The 23325-nt window shown below is 51.4% G+C and overlaps 1 protein-coding gene and 1 long non-coding RNA gene across 4 annotated transcripts in view; one reads left to right on the top strand and one right to left on the bottom strand.

Annotated features, from left to right (window-relative positions):
- Positions 1–23325, bottom strand: part of ADPRM (ADP-ribose/CDP-alcohol diphosphatase, manganese dependent) — a 379713-nt gene that overhangs the window by 284615 nt on the left and 71773 nt on the right. The window lies entirely within an intron of this gene.
- On the top strand, positions 6086–13813 carry LOC125962118 (uncharacterized). The gene is made up of 2 exons (XR_007473559.1): positions 6086–7104; positions 12762–13813. It is a non-coding gene; the product is annotated as an uncharacterized LOC125962118 (long non-coding RNA).

Here is a 23325-nt window from a genome sequence, read left to right as displayed (position 1 = left end):
GCCCAGCCTAGCGAGGGAGATGGAAAACTCAGCAAATTACCTCCATGCATGTACCAGGTACTATAAAAGTAACCATGCAATTAAATAAGCATCTGCATCTTACTCATTAGGATGGCTGTGATCAAAAGAACAGAAAACAGCAAGGCTGGGTGAGGATGTGGAGAGATTAGGACCCTCGTGAACTGCTGGCGGGAATGGAAAATGGTGCAGTTTCTATCAAAAGCAGTACGGAGGTTTCTCAACAAGTTAAAGAGTTACTATATGATCCAGCAATTTCACCTTTAGGTACATACTGAGAAGACTTGAAGGCAGGGACTCATACAGATATCTGTACACTCATGTTCATAGCAGCATTATTCACGATAGCCAGAGGGGGAAAGCAACGCAAGTGTCCATCGACAATGGATGGATAAACCAAACATGGTCCATACATACAATGGAACATTATTGTCTTAAAAAGGAAGGAAATTCTGACACATGCTACAATACCGATGGAACTTTAAGACATTATACTAAGTAAAATAAGGCGGTTACAAAGAGATAAACATAATATGATCCCACTGACGTGAGGTCCCTAGAGTAATCAAATTCATAGAGACAGAAAGGAGAATGGTGGGTGCCAGAGGCTGGGGAGAGTGGAATGGGGAGTTATTGTTTCATGGGGACAGAGTTTCATTTGAAGATGATTGAGAGGTTCTGATAAGGGATGGAGGTGATGAGGCTGCACACAACAGTGTGTGTGTACTAAATGTCACTGAGCTGTACGGTTAAAAATGGTTAAAATGATAAATATGTGTTGTGTATACTTCACTACAATTAAATAACTTTTAAAAATAATTTTTAATTAAATGGGATTAAGAATGGAACTAACTTGATTCTCCAAGGATGCTGGGGAAAGAGCTGGCATGCAGATTGGGAGCCGAAAAAGAGGGAGACGTGGTATTTGTATTTAGTGCGGACCCACCAACAGACAGGTTGCAGCCACAGCTGTTACTGTCTGAGTGAACGTAGGCGAGTCTCTCAACTGCTCTCAGCTCTGGAACAGGAACAGGGCTGCTGGGAGGACAAGCTGATGCTGAATGTGGACGGATGCCACTGTATATGCAAGTGCAGCCCAAGTGCATGGAAATGTGATTCTCTGCTAAATAGGGGACAACGTCATCGACCTACTGAGACCGAAGGTGATGGGCAAGGGGGAGGGGTGATGCGGGATGCTCTTGAAGTCTGAGTAAGAGTGATGAATGGTTAGATTAGCCCTGGGGGGAATAAGATAGAAAGACCAGGGGAGAAAGCTAAAGGGTTTGCCAAGCAGCAGGAAGGGCTCCCTGAGCTGCACGTAGATGGAGTCTAGAGGCGCAGGCAGGACGCTCTGGGGAGCTCTCTCAACCCCCTCTGGTAGCCTAACAGGAAGAATGAAGATCTCTGAAAATTGTCGGATGCTCCGAAAATAAGAGTGAATGTGTTTCTGAAAATAGCGACCCTAGGCTCCAGCCCAGGAAAAAGGAGGAATACGTGAAGATTCACTGGAGATCACTGGTCAGCATCAATGTTTTTCCACATTCCAGCATTGTACCTCTAGGGCTATATGAAATGTTCTGGCTGGCACACACGTTCATGGCATAGTCACTTTAATTCTCATCCAGTCGTTCCTATGACTTCGGCAACTAAATCTCGAATGGGTACTGTAAATCTGTCCCCTCTGAACTCTGTGCATCACAGGCCTTCATTTGAGAAAGAGAACGGGCCTCAGGTTCAGCAGCTTCAATAGACAACTGTGTCTAGTTCGGGAGTTGATGAGTCTGGTCCACTGCTTAGTTTTGTAAATAAAGTTTTATTGGAACACAATAAAACTATGACCCCCTTGGCTACAACAGCAGCATTGAATCGTTGTAACAGAGACCTTATGGGCCACCAAGGCTAAAATGTTTCATATCTGGCCCATTACAGAAAAAGTTTGATGACCTCTGGGCTAATTTAATTAGAAAGTTTGTTTTCAGTGTATATAGTCTTAAATACTTGCTGTCTGTTATAAGTAATATCAGTTTTCCACTGGTGGTGGCAATAATTAATTGAAGTTAAAATCCATTTAAAGAAAAAAATTAACAAAATATCATATTAGCAAATTAATATAATAACACATTAACAAATTAAAATGGTGTTCTATAATGAAGAATAGAAGCACACTGCAGTTGTGGCAGAATCCTGGGGGCAGCACACATATGAGGTTTGGTAAACACTGGGTTATGAGAGTAGGGACGGTGGAGAGATTTGCGAATGATGGAGGTAAAGAGCAGCTGCAGTAGAGATGAGACTGGGGACTGGAAAGTCATTTCACGAGGCTAAGGCATCCATCAGGGGTGGAAATGTAGCCATCAAGGATGGAACGGGGGGCTCAGCACGGACCTAGTGGGGGGCGGTGGGACAGGGAGCTGCCATCAGGCAAAGCCAAGACTGATAAAGGGAAGAGGATGATGGTGCAGGAGAGTCGGTGGCAGGTCCCTCCCAACCTGGGGTTTTCCCTACAGAAGCATCGTGGCAGAAAGGATGTAATAAAAGACATCAGTGCCAACCACACAGTAACACTTGTCTATGTCCCAGAGTGCAGGTTCTAAGCACTTTACACCTATGAACTCACTTACTCTTCACAGTAACCCTGTGAAATAAGGCATCATTTTACAATGAGGAAATCGAGGCACAGAGAGGGCAAGTGACTTTCCCAAGTTTGCACAACTAATGCGTGGCACAGGCTCATGTGGTCAGACCTGCTCAGCATCTGATCCCTGTCACTCAGGAGGTGACTGAGCCTTGGTCAAATAGTCAGGCCCGGAACCGTGACTCTGGGTCAGCTGAGCACCTGGCTAGCCTGTTCCTGTCTCGGTCTCAACTTGCCCTTTAGGAACCAGGTCATGGAGAGGCCGTCATACTCATGACATCACAGGGAGATGACAGATCATGATGACTTTGCCAAGGTAGTGACAAGGTCCCAACTGCCAAGAGGGGGCAGCACTGTGTGGTGGCAGCAGAAGCACAGCCCTCTCTAAGCCACAGGGGTAGCTGCAGCCCCCAGGATTCTCAGAAGTGGAGGGGCAGAGGGGCCCTAAGAGACCAGCCCTGGGAGTCACTGGCCAGGGGTCCGGGCGTCCGGCTGTGCCCTACACACCACGTTCATGGTTCAGAAAGCATAACAGATGCCTACTGTCTTACATTTCCCCGTTTTGGTAATTTTTTTCCATCATATTTATCACTCTCTGAAATGATATCATTTATGTATTGTTTAATTATTCACTATTTTCTCCCCCCTTAGAATGTTAACTCCGATGTCAGGTTCTGTAGTTGATGCTATTCCCTGCTGCCCGACATATAGTAGGTGCTCAAAAATACTGGTCTGATTTAAATCCCACTTAGGCTCAGACTTCTAAATGTGTTGAGGTCACTTGGGGTTACCCACTTGTGGAGGATGATGAGCTCCTCAGCGATCAGGGGTAGGGGGGCAGCCAGAGCCCAGGCAGCAAGAAGGCCCTGCGTCCTCGTCTTCTCTCCCGAGGGCCTAGGGACAACCAAGGGCATCTCGGTGTCCCAGGGGCTGAAGCACTCCTCCTGGTGCCTGGTGGCATGGTGGGCCACCTTTAATAGGGTGCTAACTTTGTCATGTTTTGGAAACCTTTGTTTGAGAGTCTAAATTTTCTATCTATATCACAGCTAAAGTCAAAGGATATCCTCAAATGAACAATCCTTTTAGCTATTGTTACAGGTTGAATTGTGTCACCCCAAATTCATATGTTGAAATCCTAACCCCTAAGACCTCAGATGAGAACCTCATTTGGAAACAGGGTCATTGCAGATGAAATTCTTTAAGATGAGGTCTTACTGGAGTAGAGAGGGTCCCTAATCCAATACAACTGGTGTCCTTATAAAAAGGGTAAATGTGGACACAGAGACATGCACACAAGGAGATGATACTTGAATATGAAGATGATGTATCTACAAGCTAAAGAGTGACAAAGATGAGCAGGAAACCACCAGAAGCACAGAGAAGGGCCTGGAACAGATTCTCCCTCTGAAGGAATCCACCCTGCTGACACCCAGATCTCCAACTTGTGGCCTCCAGAACTGGGAGGAATCAGTTTCTGTTGTTCAAGCCAGCCAGCCTGGGGTTCTCTGTCACAGCAGCCCCAAGACCCTCAAGCCCCTGTTTCCAACCATAGAAAGGCCATGCAAGCTCCCTGGGGGAGAAAGAGGGTGGTGGCATCCTTGTTAAACTGAGCCTTTCAAGTGACTGTTTCTTGTATGACCTGCCCCTGATCTAGGCCAATCCCCATCCCCCACAAACCTAGTCACTCCCCCACTGCTCAGCCTCCCACTTTTCCAGGCTGTCCCACTCAGGGCCTGGGTCTCACCTGGCTTTCCATCACCCGTCCCGTCTCCCCCAGCTGTGTGGATATCTAGACGCCTCAACACACAGGAGACGGAGGTCAGGGAACAGGAGCAAGGAGACACATCGGGCTGGGGTGGAGGACTCCTCACGCCCTGGCCAGGCTCCCGGGTGGCCCACGGTTAGACACTCGGAAGTGTGGCCGTGTAGTGTGAGAAGGAAAAGGCAGGCTGCAGGCGGAGAACAGGGTGGCCCATTTCCACAAGGCAGAGGAGCGACATTTGTGATTCTGGAGGATGAAGGTCAAGGGGAGGATGCTGCCTAGCTCTGGACACAGAAATTGTGAGTGCTTTCAATCTCCTCCCCTTTGCTCGTGAATATGTCATGGTTTTTTCAGCTGGAAACGTGTGTGTGTGTGTGGGTGGGTGGGTGTGTGTGTGTGTGAAAAATAGTAGAAATAAAAAGTTGGAGGAGTTCCAGAACCTGAGGAACCCGTGTTCCCCTGGGATGCTGAGGGTCTGTGTTGAGTAAAGCTGACCTCAAGTGGGGTGGAGGGGAGACGACTTCACTCTTACCAGCTTCTTTTTCTTTCGTTTTTCCATTATAGGTTATTACAAGATATTGAACACAGTTCCCTGTGCTATACAGTAGGACCTTGCTGTTTATTTTATATAAAGTAGTGTGCATCTGTTAACCCCAAGCTCCTAATTTATCCCCCTCGCACCAGCTTCTCTTTGACCCAGCATTTCAGGAGTATGATGACCAACCATCCCGGGGGGCTCAGGACTCAGAGACCTCCTGGCACCCAGAAATTTTCACACTGAAATTGTTGCTCACATTTATGTATACAAGATGCTGCAGAGGAGCCCAGGAACCTGTGGACAGCCAGGCCTGGACACACCAGCCTGGCCCTGCCCAGCCACACTAGGGTTTCTCCACCTGCCCTTGCAGAGGGCATTGCGGTCCTTCAACTGTTCTTCCCAAGAAACTCTCTCTAGTCAAAGCTGGGGGCAACAGGTTGGAAGACTCATGGCTTCTCCTACCCGGGGAGGTGTTCTTGTGTAGGTACCTAATCCCTTCTGAGGACAGACTGGGAAAAGGATGCAAATACGGGGTGGAAGATTGGCTTTAGTGACTTCTCACTTTGGGATGCTCCAGACTGGCTACCTCGTTTCAGTCACGTCTTGCGTTTCAGATCCTAAAATCCGCAACTTATAAAATTCTCTCCCTCCCTAATGCTTTTTTTCTGAAGTTTCTCTTCATCCTGCTTATTTTACACATAGGAACTAAATTCGAACCCCTTCTCATCCACGGGAGAAGGCAAAACAAAGAGTAGAAGTTAGTTTTCAGTGGTGTGGGGAAACAGAGGTCCAGAGAGGTTTGGTGCCCTGTTCAAGGCCCACGGTGAACGAGGGACAGAGGAGCGCTGGCTGCGTGGGCCCGCAGAGACGGCTGAAGACCAGACCGCTGCTGCGTTGTCCTCAGTTGGTGCTCACTCAGCACACCCTGGGAGTGGCCCAGTGATAAGAGCTGTTTCACACATAACCCCTCAGGATTGCGTGCAGTGAACCCGAGACGGAAAGCAAACGTGGACTTAGTCTGGAAAACACACACGGCCAGAGAGCCAGGTAAACATTTCTTGACTTTTGCCAGGAGTTGCCTTCTGGTCCACGCCCAGCCCACCCAGACAGGGGCACGAGTCCCCTCCCTCCCTGGTGTCCCCTCTCTGTCCTCTCAGCCTTTTTCATTGCTGTCCCTTCCCAGGGTCTGTGTTCATACCAAAGGGCTGTGATGAGCCCTGCTGTAGGAAGCTCGGGTCCTGGGGGCTTCAGAGCAGAGAACCTACAGGCCGCACAAACCTTTCCTGCTGCTGCTGCACTCCTTACGGCACAATTTCAAAATCTATTCACATCAACAAACTCTCTTCCATAGCTTTTACATAAAACCTCCCGTCCCCACCAGGAAGAGTAGGGCAGAAGCGGGTGGGGAGGAAGCCCCGACCCTACCACACGTCTCAGGAGCCCAGGAGGACTTGCCCAGGACTTGAGAGGCAGAACGAGGGCAGGACAGCCCCTCCCCCAGACCCACAGGTCCCAAGTCCCCAGATCCATCCAAGGGCACCCTGACTCCTCTCCTGCCACGTCACTTGGTTGGCCTCAGTGATGAGGATGTCATTCCTGAGCCATGAAACAGTTAAGAAATATCCACCCCACTGGCTGCCATGCTCATAAAGGGAGGTCCACGTGTACTTCCGTGTGGCTCCAGATGGGCGGCTCACTCATTTGCTCACACCCGGCGGGGAGCCAAGGCAGAGGCCAGCAGCACCACCACCTTCCCATGCAAATCAGCCCCGGGAGTGCAGCTGGGCCCCTCCCGCTCCTGCCTCCCAGGCAATGCTCCTGGGGAGGCCTTGCGGAAGATGCCACCCTGGGCGCTGTGCTGTCTTCCTCTGCCTGGCCCTCGTGCTCGACGCTGTGGGCCTGGTCCTTTTGCTGCTGGGCATCTTCGCCTCCCTCGACTTCTGGGACTTCTTGGTCTACACGGGGTCCCTGATCCTGGCTTTCAGCCTGCTCTTCTGGATCATCTGGTACTCCCTCAACATCAACGTGCCTCTTGAGAAACTGGACTCGTAGTTAGGAGGCGGGCAGAGGAGGAAGGACTCAGGCTTCCTGGCGGGCGGAGGGGCAGGGGCATGCTGCAGCTCCCACCCCAAATGCCCCGCCGGGGACCAGGTGAGTGCACAGGAGACCTGCCTGGAGGGGTGGCCAGGAGGCTGGGACGAGCAGCGGGAGGCTACACAGGCAAGTGGCCCAAAGACTGTCCCCCAGCTGGGGTTTCTGTCAACCAGGAGAACGTGGGGCAGGTACTTCCAGTACCTCATGGAAACTGGAAAGAGGGTCTCTACAGACCCTATGACTTCTGATCCACCACGAATGGTCCTGCCATGCAGAACAGGAAGTTATTCCTTCAGCTTAAAACTTGGAGAAAGGAGCCTATCTCGATTCTCTGTTGGGGAGAATCCTTGCTGGGGAGAAAAGCCTTTAGCCCTAGCAGAGGATGGAAAGTTCCCCGATGCTGCTTATGCCCTTGCCTTGTGAGCTGCTCGCTGCAGCAGGAAACAGAGCAGATCCACCCAGCACGGTCCTTCTCACTTGCTTCCTCCCTGCACCTGCCCAGGTGGGACACACGGGAGGGGGTCAGGACCTGTCTCCACGTCCCCGCTCAGTGCATCTGCCCCCCTCCCAGCAGTGCCCCCACCCCATGCCCCCAGCCAGCCAGCACCCCCCAGCCAGCCCAGGGGACCGGAATTCAAGGCACCATGGCTGACCATTTCATCCCAGCTGGGCCAGAGCTTGGTGGACCATGTGTAACCAAGGAGGCAGGTAACTGTAAGATTTTTCACATGGGCATGGAAAGCAAAAGATAGAGCTAGTCTGGCCCCCACAAGCCTGAATTAGCGATGGCCAGCTCTCCCCAGGGGACTAAAGTCAGAGTCCTGGTTGGTTTGGTCATCATCCCCTCCTCCCAGGTGGGCAGGGACCTGCACTCAGGCACAGCCAAGCACTCCACTTTGAGTGCTGCATGTGAGAGCAAAGGTCACTGCAGAGTTGGAAGGAGGAAATAATAATCGCGTCTTTTCTGGGGGATTCCATGTGACCCTTGGAAGTGAGAGACAGAGTGGCAGTTTGAAGAGGTTTCAGTAGGGGAGGCTAAACTGTCCCCGGCAGGTGAAAGGAAAGAGGTGAGAAGTCAGAGCACCTGGGTCTTGATCGGGGCAACACCACTTGTTTGCTGGTGACACTGCACAGGAGGCATCATGCCCTGAGCTTCAGTCTTCCCATCTGTAAAATGGGGATAATGTTACCTGCCCTTGTTGTTGCCATGGTCAAAAAGAGGTAAGGCAGGAAGAGGCTCTTTGCACATAATGTGGTTCTTACACATGCCAAGTGTTACAAACACACAGCAGAGGGGAGTAAACTGACCCAGAGTCCCAGCTGGGGGTACCTTGGTGTGCCTTAAATTGGTAGTGGTGGGGGTCAGCTTGAAACTTCAAAATGTGCATCATGAAACTTCAAAGCAAGAAGGGACCCCGAACTTGTTTGCTCATTCACGAGGATGCGTCAGGCACTGTGCATGGCGGTGCGAGTGCTGGGAAGAGTAAGACATATGAGGTCTCTACCCTCTAGGAGTTCCCGTCAGGCGAGAGACAGACGTTAACCAGACAGTCTGACTAACAAGGTACGACAACAGTCAGGTGAGGACTGGAAGAAAAGGAACACCGCTCCTTGGGAACGTTCAGTAGAGAGGCTGACCCAGAAGGTGGAGTCTTACAGAGAGAGGGAACAGCTTGAGCAAACCTCCTGGGGTAGCAGGAAATAGAAGACAGCAGGGTGATTGAAGGGCAGAGGGCAAGTGCAGGAGAGGGTTAGGGCCCTGCAGTGCGGGGAGGCCAGACCAGGCAGGGCCTAAAAAACCCTCTCAAGGATTTTAGCCATTATTTTAAGAACAATAAGAAGTCATTAAAGAGATGTAAGCGGGGGTGGGGACAACATAATTTGATCTCTGTTTCCAAAAGACCACCTTGGCCGAGGCACGGATGACAGTGATGACAATGAGGATGATGAGCAGGTCAAGCCCGTGTGGGGATCTCAGTCACGCGCCTGAACAAGAAGGGTCTCCAGTTCAGTCTCCTTATCCTGCACACCCTCCCCTCATTACATAGAAGGCAGTTCAATAACCCAGTAGCGAAGACCATGGGTCAAGACCCAGACTGTCTGGCTCGAATACAGTTTTGTTGCTTACTAGCTATGTGGCCTGGGGCAAGTTATGGACTAGCTATGGGCCTAGCTATGACTCCATGCCCTAGTTTCCTAAACTGTAAAACGGAGATGGTACTAATACTAGCCTCTGTTTCAGAGATGATGCTAATAACAGCCCCGACCTCGTAAGGGTGTTGCAGAGATTAATTTTAGCGTGCGTATAGCACCATGTGAGTGACGACTGATAAAACAAGGGGCGCTCTGATAAACCTCTGTCACGACGCAGGTAGCTAGCTGGTCCATTACAGCGGGGTGGGACCTTCCTCTAGGACAGACATCCCTGAAGCATTTCGACCAATTCTTCAAGCAGCATATGGCGTTCAGACTCCTCAGTGGGTGTAAGAATGAGGGCTGCCCCAGAACACCAGACTTCTGTCCAGGCTCAAAGAGACGTCAAAAGTTGTGGGTCCGTGGTAGCCTCCACTGAATACAATCACACAGATATCTCCTTCACCTTCTCAGTCCCCAAACTCCAAGTTCTGCAGGACCCTAGAGCCAGCTGGCCCTTTTCATCCAGCTTCATCTGGACCCTGCATCCCCGACAATGTCTGGGGCCGGCCCAGAGTGATGGGTTACAGTGGACTGGGACCCGCTGTGCAGGGGCTCCTCACTTATAGGAGCCGCTCACCACCTCCTGGATGACCTCAGGCAAGTTATTTGACGTCCCTTTAGAGTAGGAGGTTTGGTCCCCAGGAGAGGTTTCATACTGTTCTCTGCAGAGGCCACTGGGGGCTGGGGCTGGGAAGGGAGTGAGCAGGCAGGACGCTGGCAGCCCCGCCACACACACCCCCAGAGCTGCTGGGTGCTCTGTATGAAAGTTCACACTGAACTTTCACGTAAGGCTTCATGTGAACACAAGTTCCGATGCTGAAAGATATTTCTTAAAGGCCTAGACTCAACCCCCTTACTTTGTATGACCTTTGGCCTGGGCATCATCTCCAACCATATTCATGATTTACGGGCAGTTTGTAACTGGCTCTGCTGGTTCCCTAATTCTCAGAGTGGAACAAAGGGAAGAACACGGGTTCCATGAATTCACAGCCGAGCACGTCCCCCAGTCTCGGCAGGATGGTTGCTAGGACCTCCCCCACCCCACCCAGAGGCAAGCAAGCCACATCGCAGGCAGGAGTCACGACAGGGCAGGGCCACCTGGTCACTAAACCTCCAAGTCCCCCCAGGAGTTGCAGGACGACTGGCTTGTTTTTATCGCTCAACTGTGTATCAAGGGATTCTATCACTTGGTCACTGTATTTCCCGAAGCTTTGTTTGCTCCACGCTCTACTGGCTGGGCATTTCTTGTAGATAAAGTCCCTGCAAAGGCAGGGGAGGACGCTTGTCCTTTAACAAGAGGGTGTGAGACTACACTGCCCCCACAAACACACACACACACACACACACACACCACATATACCCACAGCCCCGCCCTCCATACACATCCCTCCACGTACATGCACCCAGATTCCCCCCATAAGCACGCCCACAGACACACACACACCCTACACGCACACCCACCTCTCCCATGGCCACCACACGTCACACGCACACAGTCCATCACAGATACACTCACACACCCACACACGCCCACACTCCTCCCCTACACCTTCTACACACATCAATACCCTACACATGCGTCCCTCCCCCACTGCACACACGATCACATGCACACCCTCACATGGCCTCCACACCCCATCCGCCCTGTTCACACACAAACACGCCCTCACACCTGCCACGTGTGTTCCAGAAACACAACCCACAGAAACAAACAATCCCGCTCCCCGGCAACCGAAGCCAAAGGGCGTGGGAGGCTCACGGCCTCGAGCCCTGGAAAGTTCACTTTTTCCAACACGCAGATTCTCCTCTCTGCCACAGAGAGGCCAGCGGGGCTGCCCGCAGAGCCAGACGGAAAGGCCTGCACCCCCGCTCGGCACGGGCTGCATGGAGGGCCAGACATTCCTCTAATTCCCGGAGGAAGTTTTAACCTAGAGGGAGAGGTAAGGCAAGTACACAGGGCCTCACAAAGAGTACACGGAAGGAGCGCAGTCTCACACGGGGCTCTGAAAGCCCAGATGAGGAAGAAGCGCCCCTGGCTGGGTGGGAAAGGGGGCGGTGTGTGGCTTCAGACGTCTGGGTCCTGAGCAACAAGTAAGAACGTGACAGGCAGAGCTGGCGCTCGGGCAGGGCCAGAGGGAAGGACCGCAGAAAGGGAGGAATGAAAGGGTGGCCCAGAAAGGGTGAGCAGACACAGGGGACCGGGGTTCGGGGTGCTCATTGCTGAACTTGGAGGATGCTGAAAGCCACGTGAGGATTCTGAAACTTGGAAAGCAAGGAGGAATTTTCTATGACTTCACGGCCTGGAGAGCAACACGGCTGGGCTCCGCTTGAGGAAGAGTAACTTGGTGTCATGTGCAGCCGGGGTAGGGGATGAGAGGCACGGGGACAGGGGACCATTGGAAAGCAGGGGTAGTAATAAGAAAAAATGATGGCCACAGGGAGGAGGGGAGAGGGACAGAGAGAGAGCATGGTGGACAACAGACGGACGTCCTGGTGTCCCTCGGGGGGGTAGCAGTGTCAAAGGCTTCAGAAAGCACTGCCACCGTGGAACAAGGAGGTCAGGGGAAAGCAGGGGTTTGCTCAAAATGAGGTGTTTTCCTTTGCACGTGCAGAGCTGGGGGTGCAGACGGTATCTATCGATGGGCAGAACTGCCCAACTGGAGTTGAATGTGCAGACTTTCAACTCAGAAGGGCGATCAGGCGTGGAGATGGAGTTAGGGGCTGGAGACAGGACTGCGGACAAGATTGTAAAGGGTGGGAAGGAGGAGGGAAGGAAGGCAGGTCGGGAGCCCAAAAAGGATTTGGGCGGGTAGCAAAGAAGGCAAAGGAGGACACGAGACCAACGGTGAGGGGAACTGACCTTCAAACGCTGCTGAGTCGTAAAGCAGGGTGTAGCCTGAGGAAGGATAATGGGACTTGGCAATGAGCCTTTATCAGTGAGGTTGGGGACAAAAACGAGACTGGTGCGCCTTGTGGAGTGGCTGCTGAGATGTGTAAAGGGGCGAGCGCAGATCAGTCTAAAAAGTCTTTGGCGATGAAATGGAGGGGGTAGGCCAGTAGCCTGACGGCATAGCTGGTCTGAAGTATGGTTTCTTCAGAGGAAGGGGATGCAGAAAATGGAGCTGGATGGCAAGGGCGGGGGGGGAAGGAAACTAGCAGAGAGGAGACGAGGACGCTGAGGTTACAAATGGAGAATGATGTCTGGCTGTGCCTGGGGTGCAGGTGGGTGGTGGGGCCCAGAGGCCAGGGAGAGATTTGGTTGGCCTGCAGGGAAGGATGGGGAAAGATAAACGGAGGTTTGGTGAGTGCCTCGGTATTTACTGGGCCACTTATTTCCATGACCTCATTCAATCCTTACAGTTCTGTGGGTTAGGGGTTCAGATCCCCATTTTACAGGTGAGGAAACTGAGTCTCAAGGTAGTTTCAGGACTAGCCCACTGTACCTGTGCTGTCGAGGGCCAGCATTAGAATGCACAACTGAGTCCAGCGGACTCCAAGAACTATGCTTGTTTTGACAGATTCGAATCCCGGACTGACCCATCTAGTCTTCATGTATTCAGCCCAAGTCCCATCTGGCGGAGAAGCAGCAAAGCAAGCTGATGCCCTGTTTCTGCAACACATCCTGTAACAGAACCCGGAAGGAACCAGAGGCTGTGAGGTGGAAGCTTTCAAAGCACCCGCTAGGATGCCCGGGAATGGCCACGAGTGCCTGGCTTCCAGAGGGTTCCAGGCTCCATCAAGAGACCAGCACCCCTGCCCTGGGCCACTGACACCACTGCCGGCACCCCAGCCGTTTGTGAGGTTCTGGGGAGCCCCTAATGTTCGCACAGTGGGACTTTTATGGCAATAACCCTGCTGCTGCGGGCTTGCGCACCCAACGAGAAGTCCGTCCAAAGTCCGAATGTGATCTCCTGCAAGCAAGTATCACACAACGTTGCTGCCTCTTCTGCTCTTCGGCTCTTTGGACAGACTGTGTGAGCCCCTGGAGGGCCCACCTCATCCATCTCTTGGTGTCATCCAGTCGGCACGTGGTAGTGTATTTCAACATGCTGGCTGCCAAGGCAAATGCAGAGCCAGTGCTGAGTGCAGGAGGTCCCCCTCCTCGGTGCTGGACACCCGGAACCACCAGTGCCGCCCCCGACTTGCACGACCGGGCCATGTTGGGGGGGGGGGGTGTTCACATTAAGCTTTTAGTCAAATGAAACCCTCCGGGCATTTTTCTGACAAGTTTCTGACAAGCGTTTTCTAGACTCTGCTGTGCTGTCCTTGCGTCATTCGTTTCTTGATCCTAAGAGCAGGCCTCTATTTTTATCTTAATTCAATTGCATCTAGCCCAACGCAGCCCAACTAGAGCACCTAGCAACCTTCACAGGCTCATCAGATGTGCTCATGCCTGTCACCTGTGCTCGAGCTGCCCCACTAATTTATGTCCCCCAGCTTAATTTTGTATTTTTTATTTATATCTCACCCTAAACGTGTATGTGTTTCTTCCAGAAGCTGCCTCAGATCTTTTGTGGTGTGAGGTAGTTACCTAAATAAAGAAGCTGATTGGCCTTTTAACACAACATAACCTATTTCTGGGTCTGCACGGTGTCATAACTACTCCCAAACTCCCGGCTTTAGGGAATCTTCTTCCCATTCGTTTAACCTGCCTCTGTGCAAATCCCAGAATTCTACATTCAGTACAGCACTTCTTGGGAAGAAACGCACAGAGCCCAGTGGATGGAGACAGTACAAAGGTTATCCTGACACTGTGGAATCTTCTGGAAGCTCTGTGCTCGGCCACCAGGCCAGCTTCTCAGAATTAGGCTGGACTCAGGAACCTGAAGAGATATCATGAGAGAACATTCCAGATAAGGCACCAGAAGAAAGATTCCCCTCCTACCCAGAAGCGTCCTTGACCGTTGTCACTTGCAATCGTATCGATCTTCCCAGTTGGAAATTTCTCGGTGTGTCAGACCTGACTCCATACATGGAGGAAACATTTCCCTTTGCTTGAAATTGTAACGTTAGCACGGGAGGGAAAGTCACATATAATCAAAATCACTGAACAAGTCCTTAAGAAGACACTTGCTGGTGGCCACATAACTTCTCTTCATGAGACCGAGCCAGGTTTCTATTCTAGAAGTGGAACAGGTTGCTGTTTCTTTGGCTGGGAACCAAATGGAATCGTTGGCTGTCGTTTCACAGCAGCCATGTTGTTGCAAAAATGCAAATCTTGAAAATCGAGGCTCACGCTCAGCCCAAAGCACATGCTCACATCTGCGAGAGGCTGGAGGGGCTGAGGCTGGGTGAGCGGCAGCAGCAGAGTCCCATCTCCTGCGCCGCCCTCCCTAAAGCGAATCTCCCTCCTCACTTAACATCTTCCTCCTTCGTTCTTTCTTCTGCTGGTTAGTGTGCAATTTAAATGCGTGTATGAGACGGCTCTCCATAGAGAGCATTTGTTCAACTCCTAAGGCCTCCTGAGTTACAGGGCGTGCTCCTGCAGGGTGGGCACCGGACCACTGCTTTGGAGAATGCACGCAGAATACATCTGTGATAAAAAGTAGGGGGCGAAGTGAGTGCAGTTCCAGCTGACAACCTGCTGGCCTTTGCATGAACCCCGTGGGAGAAAAAGGAGGTCCACATAGGAGGGCTTCCTAGAATTTAGCTTCAACCATCTGGAGACCCCAGTTAAGAGCTGGAACTGAGAAGGCATACTTAGGCAATGCATGTGCAAAGTCGGGGTGTTCCCTCAGAGGCGAGGCTTGGTCTACAACTCAGTATCTGCCAGGACAGGACAGTATCTCAGGGACCCCCGACGGCACAAGCACCAAATTCAATCTCAAAGATGATGAGAGCAGCATTCCATCAACTGGATGCAGATCACCTGGGGATCACATAAATGCAGACTCCAATTCAGTCGTCCAGGGAGGGGCCTGGGACTCTGCATTTCTAACAAGTACCCAGGCAGTACCACTGCTGCATTAAACCAAAGAAAGTGTCCTTAAGATAATCTGAAGAGTGAGCATCTTGAACAACGCTGTCATTTTAGAGATGGGGACGCTGAAGCCTGCAGGCAAAGTGAGTTTCCCAGGTTCAAGCCGCTGAAGAGCAGCAGGTCCCGCACCGGGGCCCAGGGCTCCAGGCTGCCGGTCTGGCTCTCTTCCCCGCCCCCGCCCACCCCATGAGCCGCTGACGGGTTCTTCTGAGCCCTGCCGAGCCCTGGGCAGCGTGAGCGAGTGAGCAGGGCAGTGGCCAGGGCAGGTGAGGCAGCTCACACTGCAGGTGAGTCATGAATCGGCGTGGCTCGCTTCAACCTGGCTGTGCCGTGTGCCCGTGAATGTGGTCCTGACCAGGCTTCCATGCTGCTCTGTGTCACTGCAGATTCCAGAGCCATGAGCCCATGAGCACGCATCACGCAAGGCAAGTAGGGTGGAGAGGGAGAAGGAAACAGGAGAGGCTGTGTTTCCACCAGGCAGAGCCACGTGGAACTTGGCTAGGTCTGATCTGGGCTCGTCCTCCCAGTGGGCTGGGCATGGGGAGCCTCCTACCACTCGCAGGGCCATCTTCTCGGCCCCTGCCCCTATCTGTTCCTTTGAACGAAAACTGGACTTTCCCAGTGACCTGACTCAGTCAGCTCCGCCACTGACAAGCTGCGTGACCTTACAGGGGATCCTCACCTATTAGGGGATAATAATAATGACATCACAATCATAGGACCTACTGTGATTCAGCGCTGGCTTTCTGAGACTCACAACCTCCTGAATGTAAATACCTTACAGTGTACTGTTCCTCCTTCGTAGAAGTCAAAACAGAGAGCTGTGAAGTTTAGGTCATCTCCTCAGACGCCTAATGATTCCAGGACTACAGGACCCGTCATTTATAAAGCTATTTACAGTCAAGTCTGCCGCTAATAATCAAGTCTACACTTCACACAACCTCATCCCCACACTTTACTGCAGAGACGACCCACCAGGACCCACAAAGCTGGAGCAGATGGGCATTCTAGGGGGAACAGTGGGTCCACCCCGGCCCTGCAGCCCACCCCCAATCAATAGCCTTAAAGCTCCTCCGATTCAACTCACCCCTTGGTGAAATTACAGTGCCGTGGAGGAAACTGATCAGAAGCTGAGTCCACCACTGTGGAGGCCAGCTCGGAAATGTATTTGCATGAAGGACCAAAGAGCCCTCTGGGTAAAGACGAACCCTAAGGGAAAAGACAGTCAGGCTGACAAGGGTAGCCCGGTAACAGATACTTAACACAGGCATGCTTGGCTTCCTGCGTCTCCCAACAACCCTTGCTTGTGCTCAGGGAAGAAGGGCTATAAGAAGGATTAGGCCAGTCTGGGGTGAAACTGTACGAGATACCGGGGTCCATACGCTGTCACTTGGACACACCCAGCACAGACTTGGGTTGTGCTGGTTCCTGGTAGACACAATGATATCTGGCAGAAAAGTGACACAGGAGGTGCTGATGGCTGACTGGACTTGCTGGCGAGCTGAACTGGCTCTTCCAAGACCCCCAAAGTTTCTTGCCAGGGCAGACACACAAGGGGGCGAGGGGCCAGCCGGGAAAAGGCAGGTAACAGTAAATCACTCCTTGTCGGGGACACTTAGGTGAAAGGTGCAGACAGCTAGAAACCACAAACCAGCCTGGGAATGGCAGGTGTCCCTGGGTGAGAAGTGCGTGTACTTCTCACTCTGACAACTAAGCGTGGCAGGTCTGGGGTAGCTGTGTCTGCCTTCCCACCACCACACAGCCTCCTCTCTTTCTTCATTCCTTCACTCAGCACAGATTCACCTCTGGCCTCACTCCTCCTGGATCCCAAAGGCTGCCCCGACAGGGAGATCCTTCAGCACTTGGAGCTGGTCCCTCTTGGGAAAGGGAGGGGGAGGGGAGGTACAGATTCCCACCACGTTCCACCTCTGCAATGCCCATGGCATGCTGGGCTGCGTGCCCCCAAATGCCCCGAGTCAGCGTGCAAAGACACAATCTACACACAGACTCTGTATTTCACAGGGCAACACCTAGACACTGCTTCCACATCCAGGCATCCTGTTGGCAAGGATCTCCACGTCCTTCCTTCCTGCCTCTCCTTCCCCAAGCCGACTGCTTCTGCAATGGCAACCCCTCCCCACCCCGGCCACTATGCAGCCGTTTTCCTCTCCACCAGCTTCACTTCCAAGCCAGGGCCTTGCCCTCTTCAGTCTGGATTCTGTTCGCCGGGGCACCATGCCGCCAGCACACAGCCTCAGCTCAGATGTCCTCTCACCCGACTCCATCTTTCTGATGTAAGCCTTCCTCACCCCCATGATCCCGGGACTCTGGGGCCAAAGTTTGCGGAGTCCACATCTACCCTGCCAACCAGAGCCTCCAGGCCCTGCCCAGAGTCTCTCCTTCTGAAGAGTCCAGGCCAAGGCAGCCACCCTAGGCCTCTGCCGTCGCCTGGAACAATGAAGCAGGGACTCTCAAGGTGCAGTCCTGGGACCAGCAGGTCAGTCTCACTGGGGAATTTCCTTAGAAGGGCAAAGGCTCCGGCCCTGGTTGGTCACCAACTCATCCCAGTTTGCCTGCCTCAGTGCTGGGGATTCCTATCCCAGACCTGAAATGAGAGGCTCTGGGGGCGGGGCCCAGCAATCAGGTTCACCAAGCCATGGGGGGATTCTGATGCACCCTCAAGTCTAAGACCCTCTACGGGAAAGGAGCTTTGAAGCCAAACTTGTGCTTGGAGGCTGTCCTCCGGGTGACCCCATCTCCTCCACTGGCTCCCCTCCCTGGTTCAAGGACAGCAGACCTTGTCCACCATCACATGGAGTCCTGGCCAGGCTGTACCAGCCCCAGGCGGCTCTATCAGCTCTGAGGGACCTCGCATCCTGGCCAGCCCGTACTGTCCCGAATCACCTGCCACTAGTGTCCCTTGCCGGCCAGGGGCTGGTTTTTTCCCCTTGTTTCTTCTGCATTTCAGTTTTCAAGAAATTTAAGTTTCCCATTGTTTCAGAAGAAAGTCAAGAGGGGGAAGCGGCTGGAGCTGCTGGAGGAAAAAGGAGAGAAGAGGCAGGAGAAAACTCTGGGGGAAAAAGGGTGGAAGGCACTGAGGAAGTGAGATGGTGGAAGGAGATGAAGGGAAGGCTGGGCTGGGGAAAGGTGAGAGGAGAGCCATGGGAGACAGAAGCTGAGACGGGAGCGAATGGGGAAAGAGCGTTTCCCACGGTGTGCTTCGTGGGCCAGGAGTGGCAGCAGCCTCACCTGGAACCGGGCTCCACCTGCAAATTCTGGATCTCACCCCAGACCTTCTCAGCCAGAAAACCTGGGACTTTTAAAAGTCTTCCCAGTAACTGGGATGCGCACTACAGCTTGAGAATCACTGGGCTGAAGAGTTCTCTTGTTTATTTAAGCAGGCATGATACCCCTCCATCCTGGATTCCAGTGTTGTTTTGAATTTCTGCCTGGGGCATGGTGACTCAGAAGAGTCCTAATGTGACCCTCACACACACACCACCTCTTGGCCTAATGACCTCCAGAGATGGGAAGAAACAGCTGTAACATCCTCTTTCTCCTCCATCACTCTCATTGTACCACTGGTACCACCAGCCTCTGGCAGCTCGAGACTGTGCAGCCTTTTTCTGGGAGGTTTTGGGGCCCAGAAAGAACTCTAAGGCACTCCTGGATCCTGTGTTACTTCCCAACCAGTTTAACATCAAGGACCGCCTTTATTATTTTTCTCCCATATTGTCTTGAAATATGTTGTCTGCCAAAGAGACTAATCATTAAGGAATAATTAATTCAGTTCCCTGTGATTTATTAATCAACCACATCCATAACTGGGTATGCAAAAAGTAGAAAACAGATGTATTATGGTTTCTGTTAGAGTTTTTGAAACATTTAAAACAATGCATTACAACTACCATGAACCCCTGGGCGTCTGGGGAAGAACAGATGAAACCAGAGATTGCAGATCTCAGCTGCCTGGGTGAACAAAGGTAGTATGAGGAAAGGTAAAACAATAAACAAAACGTTTACAGGCTCCTGCCGCTGTCCCTGCACCCAGCCCGCTCAGGACTTGGCCCCTTCCAGGAACTCTACCCTCCCTCTGGTTCTGGGTTTCTCCAAAGGGCATCTCACAGACGCACCAACAAGGTCAGTCCTAACCCAGTGAGGCCCGCGGGCCCCGCTCCTGCCCTGCCCCCCTTACCAGACCCCACCGCTTCCTCCTGCAAACACAGGAGTTGGTTTTCAGTCTCCACCATTAAACACACCGGCGCCCCCAAAAGATGCCAGGCTAACAGGGCGGGGAGGGGGGAGGGGCACGGTCCACAGTGCGATTCTAGGTGCTAGAGAAATGACTGCTGCCATTTCTGCCTACAGAGCCCCTGTCCAGACACAAATGCGTGGGAGAGTGGAGCTGGATCCCTCTTCCCCTCCAGTGACTAAGGCTTTGCTACTGCTTTGGCTGGGTGGGCCTGCCTCTCATCGCTCAGGACACCTGTCAACCAAGGCATCTCAAGGCAGAGGAGAGAAGGAACAGGACTGGGGAAGGAGCTAGGAGAGCCCTGCCCCAAACAAGAAGTTTCTCGACAACTTCTTTCTATCTTTAAAATCTGTATGAATGTTGCCATTTTATTCCACAATACATTTGTGCTTGTTCACTACTTTAAAGATGTTCCCAAATCTTCAAATACAATTGGTGTCGTTTTACCTGTGGGTTTGCTCTTCCCGGCACAAGGACACGGACCCCAGAGGGCCAAGCAGCCCAGATGGGAAGGAATTCTCACTGCTGGTAGCAGTTCTTTCCCTTGAGGCTCCTCGGCCAATCCTGGGTGGACGTCTGCCAGTTCACCCGGCAGACAACCGGGCAAGCCCAGCCGCGTCCAGACATCCCAACTGCACATCAGGAAGCACCACCCTTGTCCAGGCTCCGTGTTTCCACCTGAGAAAGCTGAGGCCCCAGCATGCTGGGTGACTCAGCCACGGCCACACCACCTGTTACTGACAGAGCCTGAACACGCGTTTTCTGACTCCTGACCTACTCACTGCTCTTTCTGCCATCCCATCCTTCCTCTCTAGGTGAGGACAAAGGACTGGCAGTGAAACAAGGACCGTCTCAAGGATGAGCACCTGGTCAGCAAGCCAGGTGGACCAGACTGCGTTCAAGGGAACTGTTCTGTGCCTCTCCTATAAAATGGGAATGTTACTGCCAGCAGTATACACTCCAGAGGATTGTTTGAGATGTGCGCTGGGGAACAGACATAAGGGCTTCGGAAAAGTATGAACAAACTTGATCCCGTGCTGGGGAGGCTTGGCTGAGGCTTTGTTCCCTCCACACGTGTGCTTCTTCTCGGCCTGTCTGCAGCAGCCCAGCACACACATGGGCTGAAGTGTGGGAAGCTGACCCTGAAATAGTGATGGCCAGCCTGCCACATGGACCACATCCCACCATCGCGCCTCCAAAGCCCACAGAAGGCGTCACTCAAGGCTCGTGTGACTGGGCCACTGGGCCCGCCGTGGCCTCCACCCAGGGCCACAGGCACCACCACCAACCCAGTGAAGCGGGTTCCTGACAGGAAACTCACTCATCGTTCTTATCACCTACAGTTTATACGAGCCAGTTGTCAGGGGTCAATTACGTGGGCGAACTAAGACGATCCACCACGAGGGATGGACACCTACAACTCACACACCCCACGCCCTGTGCCACAAGCGATTCAGTCTGGAAAGAGCCCCGATTAATAACAAGCTTACTAATCAATGTCGTGCTGCATGAAATCTATACTACTTAATACTATAATCTATAATATTTCCACTGTCCTTCATCCTAAATCCCTCTTGGCCTACTTGACTGGGTGAGGGTCTTCATGCTTTTCATATATAACTTTATAAATGAGTTTGGTAGGTCTGGTACTGAACAGAAAAAAAAAAAAAAACAACGAAACAACCCTGTTTCCCCATAAACCAATAAGCTTACAAAGAGAACTCAGAGAAGGTCTAGAGATGGAATTTAAAGTGTGAAAGCAAGAAAGGGTAAATGAAGAGGAGGATTGCTTGGAATGGGCAGTTACATGCTTCCAACCTGAACCAAACAAGCTAGTGGAGTGGCCTGAGGCTGTGTGCTTGTTGCTTACCTCATCCACAGACAGATCCAGCTCTGTGTTATAAATAGCTTTACACTTGAAGAGTTTTTTGAATGTGCTGGATGAGAGCAGATGGGAGGGGGTGGAAGTGAGGGAAGCAGAAAGGGAACCAGATGAGAAATTCAGAGTCCTACCCCCCCACCCCCCGCCCACTACTACCACACACACTTCCAATGCCCTGAATCTTGGAGGAGGGGTAAGAGTCGCACAAGAGACAGCCACAAATGGTACTCCAGCAATGGAGCTTTAATTTGGAGTGTTGTCTAGGAGTGAGCATAATATAAAACACCACAGTTTGATGGTAAACCCCCCAAAGTAGAAAGTTAATATCTGATTTGACCCTCATGCAAAGTGTACTGCAAAGTTTCCCCTCATTATTGCAAACACACACACACTCACACTAACACTCACACTCACCTGTGGTCCCTCTCCCCTTGCTGGTGACCCTCCACCTGTCTCTACCTTCAGCTGAGGTAAAGACAGCTTTGGACTAGAAGTCAGACCTGGGTTCTAGTTTTAACTCTGCAACTTGCTGGCCAAATGACTTTGTCACTAAACCTCCCTTGGAGACTCCAATTTCATCTGTAAAATGGGCTCTTGTAACCATCAAGTGAGATACATACAGTAATAGCCAAAGAGGAAGGCAAATAAGCATATGAAAAATGTTCAACATCATTATCCATTAACAGGCAAATTAAACCCACAGTGAAATATCGCTACACACATATTCAGGTAACTAAAATTTAAAAGATTGACCTCACCAAATGCTGGCAAGGATGTGGTGTAACTGTAACTCTCATGCATTGCTGATGGGAATGTAAAATGTCATATGATCCAGTCATTCTAGTCCTAGGTATTTTCCCAAGGGAAAGACTGTATACATCTGTACAAAGATTTGTACACAGATGTTTATAGCAGCTTTATTTGTAATAGACAAAATTGGAAACAACTAGGGCTTCCCTGGTGGCACAGTGATTAAGAATTCGCCTGCCAATGCAGGGGACACGGGTTCGAGCCCTGGTCCAGGAAGATCCCACGTGCCGCGGAGCAACTAAGCCCGTGCGCCACAACTACTGCGCCTGCGCTCTAGAGGCCACGAGCCACAACTACTGAAGCCCACGCACTTAGAGCCCGTGCTCCACAACAAGAGAAGCCACCTCAGTGAGAAGCCCACGCACTGCAATGAAGAGTAGCCCCTGCTCGCAGCAACCAGAGAAACGCCCGCGCGCAGAAACAAAGACCCAACGCAGCCAAAAATAAAATAAAATAAATAATTTATTAAAAAAGAAAAAAAATTCTATGCTAAAATTGGAAACAACTGAATATCCGTCAATCCTTCAACAGGTGAGTAGATACACAAATTGTTGCATATCCATACAGGGGATTAGTACTACTCAGCAGTACTGAATTATTTTTTTATTGGAGTATAATTGCTTTACAATGTTGTGCTAGTTTCTGTTATACAATGAAGTGAATCAGCTATACTATACTTATATCCCCTCCCTCTTGGACCTCCTTCCCACCCCATCCGCCCATCCCACTCATCTAGGTCGTCACAGAGCACTGAGCTGAGCGTCCTGTGCTCTATAGCATGTTCCCTCTAGCTATCTATTTTACGCATGGTAGTGTATATATGTCAATCCTAATCTCCAAATTCGTCCCACGCTCCCCTTCCCCCACTGTGTCTACATGTCTGTTCTCTATGTCTACGTCTCTATTCCTGCCCTGCAAATAGGTTCATCTGTACCATTTTTCTATATTCCACATATATGCATTAATATACAATATTTGTTTTTTTCTTTCAGGCTTACTTCACTCTGTATGACAAGCTCTAGGTCCATCCGCATCTCTACAAATGACCCAATTTCGTTCCTTTTTATGGCTCAGTAATATTCCATTGTATATATGTACCACATCTTCTTTACCCATTCTTCAGTAATGAATTACTGATAAAGCCAACAACAAGGATGA

Source organism: Orcinus orca, chromosome 19, assembly GCF_937001465.1.
Source record: "Orcinus orca chromosome 19, mOrcOrc1.1, whole genome shotgun sequence".
Taxonomy (NCBI): Eukaryota; Metazoa; Chordata; class Mammalia; order Artiodactyla; family Delphinidae; genus Orcinus; species Orcinus orca.
The sequence above is the reverse complement of the archived record's forward strand: the minus strand, read 5'-3'. Positions and strand labels throughout refer to the sequence as shown.